Source organism: Ornithorhynchus anatinus, chromosome 2 (genome assembly GCF_004115215.2).
Source record: "Ornithorhynchus anatinus isolate Pmale09 chromosome 2, mOrnAna1.pri.v4, whole genome shotgun sequence".
NCBI classification, from domain to species: domain Eukaryota; kingdom Metazoa; phylum Chordata; class Mammalia; order Monotremata; family Ornithorhynchidae; genus Ornithorhynchus; species Ornithorhynchus anatinus.
The window spans coordinates 38354541-38367345 of NC_041729.1; the positions used below are offsets into that span (position 1 = coordinate 38354541).

At 42.9% G+C, this 12805-nt stretch overlaps 1 protein-coding gene across 3 annotated transcripts in view; it reads right to left on the bottom strand.

Moving 5' to 3' along the window:
• The window catches only part of SDK1 (sidekick cell adhesion molecule 1), a 739495-nt gene that overhangs the window by 62768 nt on the left and 663922 nt on the right, over positions 1-12805 (bottom strand). The gene's annotated exons all lie outside the window — the stretch shown is intronic.

Here is a 12805-nt window from a genome sequence, read left to right on the forward strand (position 1 = left end):
TGTTACTACTAAGCATAGCTATGTGGTGGGTTCAGTACAGTTCAACCTAGTATAATAATAATAATAATAATTGGGGTATTTGTTAAGCACTTACTGTGTGCCAAGCACTATATTAAACTCTGGGGTAGATGCAAGATAATTGGGTTTCACATGGAGCTCACAGTCTAAGTAGGAGGGAGAACACGTAATGAATCCCCTATTTTGCAGATGAGGGGAACTGAGGCACAGAGAAGTTAACTGACTTCCCCAAGATCACACAGAAGACCAGTGGCGGAGCTGGGATTAGAACTCAGGCCTGGCTTCTAGTCCCTAGGGCTTGCTCCTTCCCTATTGCTGTAATGTTTGAGGATAGGACCAGGAACCAGGAAATTGGAGTCACATATACTTTTGATCCCCCGGGAAACTCTCCCATCTCAACTATAAGGATCATCAAAAGTCTTGGAGTCTCTTGTGTCTTGTCAATAAATCATATTTATTGAGCGCTTACTGTGTGCAGAATAGGTGTGTATAGACATAAGGCATGCAGAGTAATCCTTAGCAGATTCAGCACAGTGTTAAGGAGTAACAATAAGCCTGAAGAAAATGTGCATTATTTGCCAGCCTTCACCTGGGAAACCTGACACACAGTCAGATTTTTATCCTCAGTATAGAATTTTAAAACACTGTCATTGAATTTTGCTATCCGGGCAGCACAAAAATCCACAGATGCAAGAATCAACAAAGAAGTAGAAGAAAACCAGTGTAGCATTTAGGAGATGGAATTTAGTGACAACGGGGTATCAAATTGCATATCAAACTAAATGTCATTAAAGCTGTGGCAGTGTACAGTCTTCTATAAGTCATAGACACTTCACTCCTCTAGCACCACTTTACTCACTGTGCCTTGATCTCATCTATCCCATCATCCTCCCTCTGGCCTGGAACTCCGTCCCCCTCCATGTACACCAGACCACTACTCTCCCCACCTTCAAAGCCTTATTAAGGTCACATCTCTTCCAAAAGGCCTTCCCCGATTAAGTCCTCTTTTCCCCGACAGCCTCTCTCTCTTAGGTGTTATCTATGCACTTGGATCTGTACCCTTTAAGCACTCGATATTCACTCCATCCTCAGCCCCACAGGACTTAGATTCATATCTATAATTTATATTAATATCTGCCTTCCCCTCTAAACTCACTGTGAGCAGGGAACATGTCTACTAACTCTGCTTTACCATACTCTTCCAAATGGTAGTACAGTTCTCTGCACACAGTAAGTGCTAAATAAATGCTACTGACTGCTTGATTGATTTCTAGGAGAATTGGACTTTCTGGCTTCTAAGGTAGTTTCCCCAGTTTCACCTATGACCCAGACTCAACATCAACTGGCAGGACAAAATAGCCATAATTTATGAGTTCGGACACAGTCCCTGCCTACTCGGAGTTCACAATCTATCTTAATTTCCTTATCTGTAAAGTGGGAATAAGATCGACTGCGAGTTCTTTGTGGGCCAAGGACTCTGCCGGAACTCACAGATTTTTATCTACCCTAGCACTGAGCATGTAGCAAATGCTCAATAAATGTCATAGATTATTATAAGTCATTATAATTAATAAACATCACAATTATTATTCTTCCAAGAGGCAGTCTCCAAAATAGAGGCCCTGCAAATGCACTAATGCAGCTCTTTATAAGCACAAAATATGGAATGGATTTTCTCTCGGAAACTCTTCCAACTTTGGATGACTTTGAATGTCATCCAAAGTTCTAGAGAAAATCATTTAATAATGATTGTTTGTAGTTGACTCTGCCTTAGAGAGATGCACAGCCAAGAAGATCTGCAAATGATTGTAAAAGTTAGTCAGGAATTTTGTCTGGTGATAAATCAATCAATCAATCAATTGTATTTATTGAGTGCTTACTGTGTGCAATGCACTATATTAAGCGCCTGGGAGACTATAATATAACAGAGTGGGTAGACATTCTGTGATAAGCCTGAAGAAAATTGGGATAATATGCCAGGCTACTCAAGAGAAACTGTAATAATAATAATAATAATGTTGGTATTTGTTAAGTGCTTACTATGTGCAGAACACTGTTCTAAGCACTGGGGGAGATATAGGGTAATAAGGTTGTCCCATGTGAGGCTCACAGTTGATCCCCATTTTACAGTTGAGGTAACTGAGGCACAGAGAAGTTAAGTGACTTGTCCACAGTCACACAGCTGACAAGTGGCAGAGCTTGGATTCGAACCCATGACCTATGACTCCCAAGACCAGGCTCTTTTGCACTGAGCCACGCTGTACACACAACCCGAAATCTTTATTGGTAACACATGGTTAAATGCTGTAACAGAATTCTGCTACATAGGCAGGGGACTTTCCAAAAGTTCAACAATAGGGAAGGAAGTAGAAAATTAAATTAAGAAAGTCAGCAGATATTTTGGAGGATTGTCAGAGTGTAGTGGTAACATGATATTAGGCTCCAGCCTAAACCTAAGGTCTACAGAGCTGTAGTGCCAACCAACCGTTTCTACAGCTGTGAACCCTGCACTCCTAATATTAATAATATTTGTTGAATTCTTCCAAAGAGCCCATTAGTGCAGTAAGCACTGGGATAAATACAAGATAATCAAGTTGGACACAGTCCCTGTCCCATATTGACTTCATATGCAACCCCTTGAGAAATTTCATCAGTGTCACTTACAGGCTATACTCAAAATCAACGGAAGGTCAGAATCACAAACAGTGAACTCCTAATGGGATTTCAGTGTCCCAGCTTTGAATCTATGCCCACTGTAATGTGCCGGGTGGGGCACATGGGATTGGTGAACAAAAGCAGGATAACCAAGCAGCTGAAATTGGGAAACCAAAAGCATGAAGGATATAGTAATATAAATCCTCAGACAATGCTGTATCCCAGATGAGAACAAGGAGGCAATAGCTACAGAGAGGCCAGCAGAGAATACTGCTCTCAGGAAGAAGTATATTCATCTGTGGAACAAAAGTTGTGTAAGAATTGTGGTACGAAAAAGTAGAAAAGCACCAATCAACAGATGGGATAGCACAAAAATGGTCAGTCTTAGTGCACAGAATGGGCAGGACTCTGGATGTTGCATTGCTTTTTTTACTCACGCATTCATGGGTGAATTTCCCTATCTGTAGCATCTTCTTGGAGCACATATAAACATACACATACTCACACAACACAAGCAAACAATCTAATGGAGAAGGGCAGGCAGGCATAATTTGGATACATTTTATACAAATCTTATACATTGTATAAGATTTCCCTATCTGTAGCATCTTCTTGGAGGACATATAAACATACACCCACTCACACACACACAAGCACACAAACAATCTAATGGGGAAGGGCAGGCAGGCATAATTTGTATACATAAAGTAGAAACAAGAGGCAAAACAGAAGCAACTTGTCACAACAAATGTAAGCAACAATAAATATGTAAATTTATGTGCACACAGAAACAGTAAGGATGGCTGACAGGATGACATGACTAGTAAGGTGCTAGTCCTAGGATCTGGAACAAAATTCTACCTAGGTCATTTGTTAAGAAAATTTATTTCAACAATAATTGTGGCTTAACATATGAATTTTAATGTATTTTTATGTGCACATGAAACATTTCTTATTGGGCCAGAAGATAAATTTACAGTTACCTGCTGTTTTCACTATTCTAATATTATATATACTGAGCATCATTATGTTAATAGCATTTGTTGAGCACCTGTGTGCAATGCTCTCTACTAGGCACTTGGGAACTTATAGCAGAAATGACAGACGTGGTTGCCAAGGGAGTTATTCAAGGGCAATAAAATGGCATTGTAATATTAAGAATTATATACTAATCATATTTTTCCTTATATTACTCTCATGTACTGTGAATCAAAAACTGAGGCTTTCAAATTTGCCTAAATTTGGATCCTTGTCCTTTCTTCCACAGTGGCTCAGAGATTGGCTTTAATCGTCACTAGAGGGAGCCCAGGCAGTTAGAAATTTTGAAGGCCATTTTTTTCCCTCATTTAAACTAATGAGCAGTGAAAATTCCCACATTTAAAACACAAAGGTTGAAAATGTTTTATAAAATTGTGGTTTCCTACAGTGTTGGAATCCATTTTTTTCCTTTCCAACAGAAGTTGTGGAAAGAGAAAGAAACAGTCCTTTACACCCAAAAGATCTTTGGGTTCTCCTATTAAATATCTATCACATCAAATAGCCCCAAAGAAGCTTCTCTCTCCAGCCATTTTTTTACCAGTCCTAACCCAGGGGCAGTAGCCGTTGCAGAACAGAGCAATTTTTACATTCTCTGGAGTACAATTCTGCCTTCCAAGGGCACAGTGACAATAGTTTTATTCCTGCTGCATAAAGTTGAAGGGAGTGCTTAAGGCTTATTACATAAATAAATATTTATACTAATGTCTCTCTCCTCCTCTAGACTGTAAGCTCATTGCGGGCATGGAGTGTGTCTGCTTATTGTTATATAGTACTCTCCCAAACTCTTAGTACAGTGCTCTGCACACAGTAAGCGCTCAATAAATACAACTGGCTAACTTATTAAGGCATCTCTGCACTATCTCCTCCCTCACCAACTCTGAAATCCCTCTCTCTGACCATAACCTTCTCACCTACCTCATCTCTCACATTCCCTCCCCCTGCAAATCTTCGCTACTGCCCCACAGAGACCTCCGCTCTCTTGATCCCATCCGTTTTTCCAAAAGCATCTCTCCTCACCTTGCTGCCCTGTCCTCACTTCCCACTCTCGATGACCAGGTCTCCGCTCTCAACTCCACCCTCTCTACTCATCTCGACTCTTTTGCCCCCTTTTCCCTCCGCCGCTCTTGCTCCACTAACCCACAGCCCTGGATCACCTCCTCTGTCCGCCTCCTACGCTCCTATGCTTGAGCTGCCAAGCGCTGCTGGCGAAGGTCCAAGCACCAAGCCGACCTCACACACTTCAAATTTATCCTTTCCTGCCTTAACTCTGCTCTCTCCTCCGCCAGGCAAAACTTCTTCTCCTCCCTCATCGACACCCATGCCCGTCACCCCCGCCAATTATTCCGGACCTTTAACTCTCTCCTTAGGCCCCCTGTTCCTCCCCTTCCCCCATCTCTCACCCCCAATGATCTGGCCACCTATTTCATCACAAAAATCAACACAATCAGGTCTGAGCTCCCCAAAGTCACCCCTCCGCCTCTCCCCTTCCCCCCACCAAACCTCACCCCTACTTTTCCATCCTTCCCTGCAGTATCCTCAGAGGAGATCTCCTCCCTCCTCCCAAGTACCACCCCCTCCACCTGCGCCTCGGACCCCATTCCCTCTCACCTTCTTAAAACCATCGCCCCTGCCCTCCTCCCTTCCTTAACTTCTATTTTTAACCACTCAATCTCCGAGGGCTCCTTCCCCTCTACCTTCAAACATGCCCACGTCTCCCCCATCCTAAAAAAACCCGCTCTTGACCCCACTTCCCCCTCCAGTTATCGCCCTATCTCCCTACTACCCTTCCTTTCCAAAATCCTAGAACGAGTCGTCTACAATCGCTGCTTAGAATTCCTTAACTCCCATTCTCTCCTGGACCCCCTCCGATCTGGCTTCCGTCCCCTCCACTCTACCGAGACTGCTCTCTCTAAGGTCACCCGTGACCTCCTTCTTGCCAAATCCAATGGCTCCTACTCCATTCTGATCCTCCTTGACCTCTCTGCTGCCTTTGACACTGTCGACCATCCCCTCCTCCTCCATACCTTATCTTACCTTGGCTTCACGGACTCCATCCTCTCCTGGTTCTCCTCTTATCTCTCTGGCCGGTCATTCTCGGTCTCCTTCGCTGGCACCTCCTCCCCCTCCCATCCTTTAACTGTTGGAGTTCCTCAAGGGTCAGTTCTTGGCCCTCTTCTGTTCTCCATTTACACTCACTCCCTTGGTGAACTCATTCGCTCTCAAGGCTTGGACTACCATCTCTACGCAGATGACACGCAGATCTACATCTCCGCCCCTGTCCTCTCCCCCTCCCTTCAGGCTCGCATCTCCTCCTGCCTCCGGGACGTCTCCACCTGGATGTCGGCCCGCCACCTAAAACTCAACATGAGCAAGACTGAGCTCCTCATCTTCCCTCCCAAACCCGGTCCTCTCCCAGACTTCCCTATCACCGTGGATGGCACAACCATCCTTCCCGTCTCTCAGGCCCACGATCTCGGTGTCATCCTTGACTCCTCTCTCTCGTTCACTCCACACATCCTATCCGTTACCAAGACCTGCCGGTTTCACTTTTACAATATCGCCAAGATCCGCCCTTTCCTCTCCACCCAAATGGCTACCTTACTGCTATGGGCTCTCATTATATCCCAGCTAGACTACTGTGTCAGCCTTCTCTCTGATCTCCCTTCCTCCTACTCTCGCCCCGCTCCAGTCTATTCTTCACTCCGCTGCCCGGCTCATCTTCCTGCAGAAACGATCTGGGCATGTCACTCCCCTTTTTAAACACCTCCAGTGGTTGCCTATCAACCTCCGCTCCAAACAAAAACTCCTCACTCTAGGCTTCAAGGCTCTCCATCCCCTTGCCCCTTCCTACCTCTCCTCCCTTCTCTCTTTCTACCGCCCACCCCGCACGCTCCGCTCCTCTGCCGCCCACCTCCTCACCGTCCCTCGGTCTCGCCTATCCCGCCGTCGACCCCTGGGTCACTTCCTCCCGCGGTCCCGGAACGCCCTCCCTCCTCACCTCCGCCAAACTGATTCTCTTTCCCTCTTCAAAACCCTACTTAAAACTCACCTCCTCCAAGAGGCGTTCCCAGACCGAGCTCCTCTTCTCCCTCTACTCCCTCTACCATCCCCCCTTCACCTCTCCACAGCTTAACCCTCTTTTCCCCCCATTTCCCTCTGCTCCTCCCCCTCTCTCTTCCCATCCCCTCAGCACTGTACTCGTCTGCTCAACTGTATATATTTTCATTACCCTATTTATTTTGTTAATGGGATGTACATCACCTTGATTCTATTTAGTTGCCACTGTTTTTACGAGATGTTCTTCCCCTTGACTCTATTTATTGCTATTGTTCTTGTCTGTCCTTCTCCCCCAGTTAGACTGTAAGCCCATCAAATGGCAGGGACTGTCTCTATCTGTTGCCGATTTGTTCATTCCAAGCGCTTAGCACAGTGCTCTGCACATAGTAAGCGCTCAATAAATACTGATTGAATGAATGAATGAATCTCTCCATGACTTTTTAATGGGAGCGTGTTTACCAATTCTATAGTGTAATCTCCCAAGTGTTTAGTACAGCTCTCTGCACACAGTAAGCACTGAAAAAATACCACTGATTAACTGATTCAATGAACCTCTGGTACTTGAGAAGGGGTCAGAGTGCAATCATATTGGCCTTAGAGTTTCCACTGTCCTGATGTGCTTGGTGTGTGCAAAGACTAGGGAAGAGTCAAGAGGGTAGACTTGAGAGGGAAGTTCTCCTTGTCACTCTTTATCATGGCAACACTGATTCTAAGACATCTTCTTCTCCTCTGCCAAGACGTGAACGTGCCATTTCATGAGGAGATGCCGCTTCATGTGTGTCAGTGGAGAAGTTGCTTCATGGACTTGCTTAAGGTCTGGTTTTATTTAAAATCATTATTAATGATCTGGAAAAAAGGGTAAGCAGGATATTAATTACAGCCTCAATATTAAATTGGAGGGTGCTGTGAACACTCACTTGAGGAGAGAGAAATAATACGAGAAACCAGGCTTAATAAAGAGGCTGGCTTAGTGCCTTCTTGGCTTTGGAAGCCATTTAATCTTAATGAATGCTTAACATTTATATAGTCCTTGTATTTTTAAAGTGCTTTACAATCATTAATTAGTTATAGTTCTGATCTATTCAGATCAGGGCTTAATCTTGACCAAGATGCCAGCCAGAAAACTGGCCTAGAATTTGGGGGAAACATTTAATGCATCCTTTGTGAGGAGAGAGGATGGATCAAAGCCCCATTTGTAAATGGTAAATGAAAGATTATTTCATTTTTGGATGATGAATCACAAGTCAGGTGTGACTTGTTATATTATTACAGCAAGTTATACAGCTATGTTATATTGTACTCTACCAAGCGCTTAGTACAGTGTTCTGCATGCAGTGATCAATAAATACGATTGATTGATTTATTGACCCTTGGCAGAGTTAAGAATGCCAGATAAATTTATTCAGCAATTTTAGATATGGGAACAGAATTCTGAAACTTTTCTGTATGATTTTTTTGAAAGAGAAGTGCTACCTGTTTTGGCAGTGAGATAACATTTGGGTTATTTTATTTTTTTTGGTTTTGTCTTTGTAAGGCTATTGCCACAGTCTCACAACATCTGTTTTTATCACGCCATCGGATCACTCCTTCCACAGATTTACACTGCTGCTGTTCCATTTAATCTGTCAAGAGAATCTAGACTCATGATTGTTTCCAAGTTTATCCATCAGTCAATGGTATTTATACTTCCTGAGTGCAGAGCACTGAACTAAGCCCTTGGGAGAGTACCATATGGTAGAGTTGGTGGCCATAATTCTATTTACTCAAACATGTTTTCTCTTGCACAATATCATTTTAAACTAAATTATTGGGATTCCAGAAATCCAAGTGCAGCTTGTGGTGTGGGCATAAGAAACTAAAGTAGTCAGCAACTTTGTGATTTAAAGGAAACTGACCAGAAATGAACAGTTTTTGAAACACTGTGAATCCATTTAGTCTCATGCAGGTCATGAATTAGAGGACAAAAGAGATCCCTTCAATAAATCCTTTTTTTTCCCTAGAACTACATTGGAGGTGGGAATTACAGTGCTCTGCACATAGTAAGCGCTTTACAAATACCAACATTATTAATTAAAGAGAGAGTTAATCATGAATGAAAAATCTAACAGGCATGGAAAGCCCTTCAAATGGCATGGGGAAAGAAATAATATTAAGAAGAGCCCACTAAAAGGCACTAGGTAGGCAGTGTTATAATTATTATTATTACTACTATTACTAATAATAATGATAATAATTGTGGTATTTGTTAAGCACTTACTATGTGCCGGGCACTGTACTAAGTGCTGGGATGAATACAAGCAAATCGGGTGGGACAGAGTCCCTGTCACATGTGGAGCTCTCAGTCTCAATCCCCATTTTACAGATGAGGTAATTGAACCACAGAGAAATAATGTGACTTGCCCAAGGTCATACAGCAGACAAGTGGAGGAGCTTGGATTAGAACCCATGACCTTCTGACTTCCAGGCCCCTGCTCAAAAGTCACTTTAATAAGCAGTGCTACTGGTCTTTCTAGAATAACTACCAAAGATGGTGGAAGAGTGCAAAGGGAAAACTGGATAGGATGGTGGGATACTAAGTTTCTAGCTTGGACTTGCGACACAAAGTCAAAGGCGCAAATATGACTTGAAAGGGGTCGAGAGCCTCACGTCTCAGTGGTGCTACTGTACCTGTGCTTTCTTTAGGTAGGCACTTCAGTGAACTGTTGGGACTAAGGGTTCAGTCAACTGCCCTGTACATCTCTTCATGAAGGAAAAGTAGAACTGGTACAAATCGCCACACAAGGTACATGCTCAATAATTAGTAGATAATTTTTTTAGGTGGTGAGGCCCCTGAGGGTCAGAGACCATGTCTAATTTTCCACCTGAATATTCTTTCCCAATGCTTTCTTTACACATAGCAGGTGCTTAATAGATACTCTTACTACTAGAACCTGGAGGTCAGCCCCATTCATGTTGACAAGCTCCTCTGCCTTCTTTAAAGATGCACGTTGACTGTCCTGACGACACTACCAATAAAATCTATTGAACATTTTAATGAGCTCTGTAAAGAAGTATTTTTTTTTTACCTAAAGTACCATGAGAAACATTGAATGCCAATGTTCACAAACAATATAATGCAAACTTCTTGCTTTCCCACAAACTAAAAGGATTGATTCTGTTTATTTTTCGTGGAAATTTAATGTTTACTTTTTGATACACTCAAGCTGGGGTTTGTTTAAGTTTGGCCAAAACTGAACTGAAACTGGTCCAAATTACATTTTAAGAAGGTTTGTAGCACTTCCTTAAATCAACAAGTTAGCAATATTTGTCAGACAAAAATGTATAAAGTATTGTATTTCTAGGCCAATAAACTGCCTATCCTGATGCGCGATAACTAAGAAACCCCAAACTGGGATTCAGAATAAAGATACCCAAAGTTAGGAACAGTTCTGCCAGAACTGCAATTTCTGCCTTCCCCATCCCTTCCCAAGCATAAATACAATACAAGGATTCTAAACTGATATTCAGACTGAATCAAAGCAGCTGAAAGGCCAATTAGAGTGACTGCACCTGTCAGTTCTAATGTGTTGAAATGTTTTCACTGTTTCAGGCCATGAAAGCCCATTGTGGATGCTGTGGCAGAATAATGCTGCTACAGAGAGAGGAAATAGCTTATTCTTATGGCATCTGTTGCATATCTCATCTCCCCTAGCTTGTGTACTCTTCTCATTCACCTGTTAGGACTCTTTCATCCCAGAGTAACTGGAGAAGATGGGAAAGGTGTACCTAGATAAAATAGCATGAATTATTCCAAGAAAAGTATCTGGGAGGAAAACCACCCAATGGCAGATTTCGAAAGGTTATTCGAAAGATGAAGAAACAGCAAACAGGGAAAGAAAGCAGTTCCATTACCTGTCCAGGATCCAACAAAACTCTAATAATAATAATAATAATAACTGTGGTATTTGTTAAATGCTTACTTTGTGTCAGGCACTGTACTAAGCACTGGAGTGGATACAAGCAAATTGGGTTGGACAGAGACCCTCTTCCATGTGAGACTCACAGTCTCAATCCCCATTTTACAGATGAGGGAACTGAGGCACAGAGAAGTTAAGTGATTTGCCCAAGGTCACACAGCAGACAAGTGGGAGAGACGGGATCAGAACTCATGACCTTCTGATTCCCAGGCCTATCCTCTATCCAGTAGGCCATGCTGCCTCTCTAGATTGCCTAGCCCTTCATCCCTGTCTTTCATTTTTTTTCCTTCCTCCTCAGTGACTGCCACCAGAATTTATTATTTTAAAAGTTAAAAGAAAAAAAAAAACCTCTCCACCTGTGCTTTTGAAGTGGAAAGATTATCTTGCCACCATCAGTGGTAATGACAGACATCGCTCTCCCCTCCTATCTGCCAGGTGATTTTATCATCTGGTCAGAGAACTACAACAAGAAGTATATTTTACCTTCTTGATTACACACAATCCTTTCCATTCACTCAAGAGTACTTGCTACGGAAAAAGAATACTCTGATTCATTTTTATTCCAACTTTACTGGGTGTGGGAATCATCAAATGCATAGTTGTTGCTACAGTACTCTTAGCGTTATCCCCCATGCATTCTATAGTGTAACAGTCATACCTCAATTTATAGTACAATCCATAGCTCTTCTGGCCCTGCCTTTACTCAAGCGGGACGGCATTACAGGGTTTTCTTTAGCACCTAGTCTGGCCAGTCCTTGATCTAGAAACCACCAAGGAGAAACTCCTTCCCGTCAGCTTTAAGGCACTCAATCATCGCTCCCCTCCCCAGAGCAACTCAGCACACTTTGCTCCTCTAATACCAACCTCCAAGTCTGGGGACATTGAACATAAGGAATTCACAAAGGAAAAAAAAAACTAATCCCCACAATTTTCTGACCTACTGCCACTTCAGCACTTTGGTGTCATCTAAGCTTTGGGGTACCATCTCCCCACTGCACCGGCCCCGCCAAAGTAGCACCTATGTACATGTCTTTAAGCTCCGCTTCCCTCTACTTTGAATTCCTTCTGAATCTGCATCCACACTGAAGATCCACTGATTTTCCAATCAACATTGAGCCTTGCGATTGAACTGTTAAATGAGTAAGAAATGAAGGTGAGAGGACTGCTTTAGGGACACGGACTTCCCGCTTAATTTCTTTAAGGAGAACTTTGATTCTTCTGTCATTTATCCATATCTGTCTAGAGTTCTTTCATTAACAAGGAGAACAGAGATGTGGGTTTAGACAGAACTCTGATTCAATCATATAGAGGAATTTTTTGGACAGGAAATTCCTCAGAGGGAGCACGCCCTTTCTATAAGGAGGACTAAAGCCAGACCATTTGGTTTTTTTGTTTGTTTTTTATTTCCTTGTTTTTTGTGATATTTGTTAAGCATTTACTATGTGCCAGGCACTGCATTAAGCACTGGGGTAGAAATATGCTAATCAGATTGGACACAGTCCATGTCCCACATGGGGCTCACAGAGTTAATCCCAATTTTACAGATGAGGTAACTGAAGCATAGAGAAATTAAGTGACTTGCCTGAAGTCACACAGCAAAGAAGCGGTGGAGCCGGAATTAGAACCCAGGTCCCTCTGACTCCCCAAGTCTGTGCTCCATCCACTAGACCATACTGCTTCTTTAGGCCATGCCACTTCTGTGTCCCACAGTAGCCTGAACACCATTAGGATGGCTGATGGACAGTGAACCATACCTTGGTCTGGGTTTCAGGCATCTTGGGCTCCCTGCCTGGCCATCACAAGGCATGTGCTTCTGGAAACTTTGGCATTTGGCTTTCTACGGGGGTATCGAGATTTAACGTTCACTCAGCTTTAGCTTTCTGTGCATTAATAACTTCTTTTTCTCAGATCGGAAAATCAATATTCTACAGCAAAGTAATAAATATGCTAAGTTCGGAGATGAAATAAAACCTTTAAAGCTCAATTTGAGGGTTGGGGAAGCGGGGAGAAAACTTGATTATGCTCACTTCAGCAGAGCAGAAATCACTGATTTTAGGAGGGCCAGATCCTTGCGGCAAAAC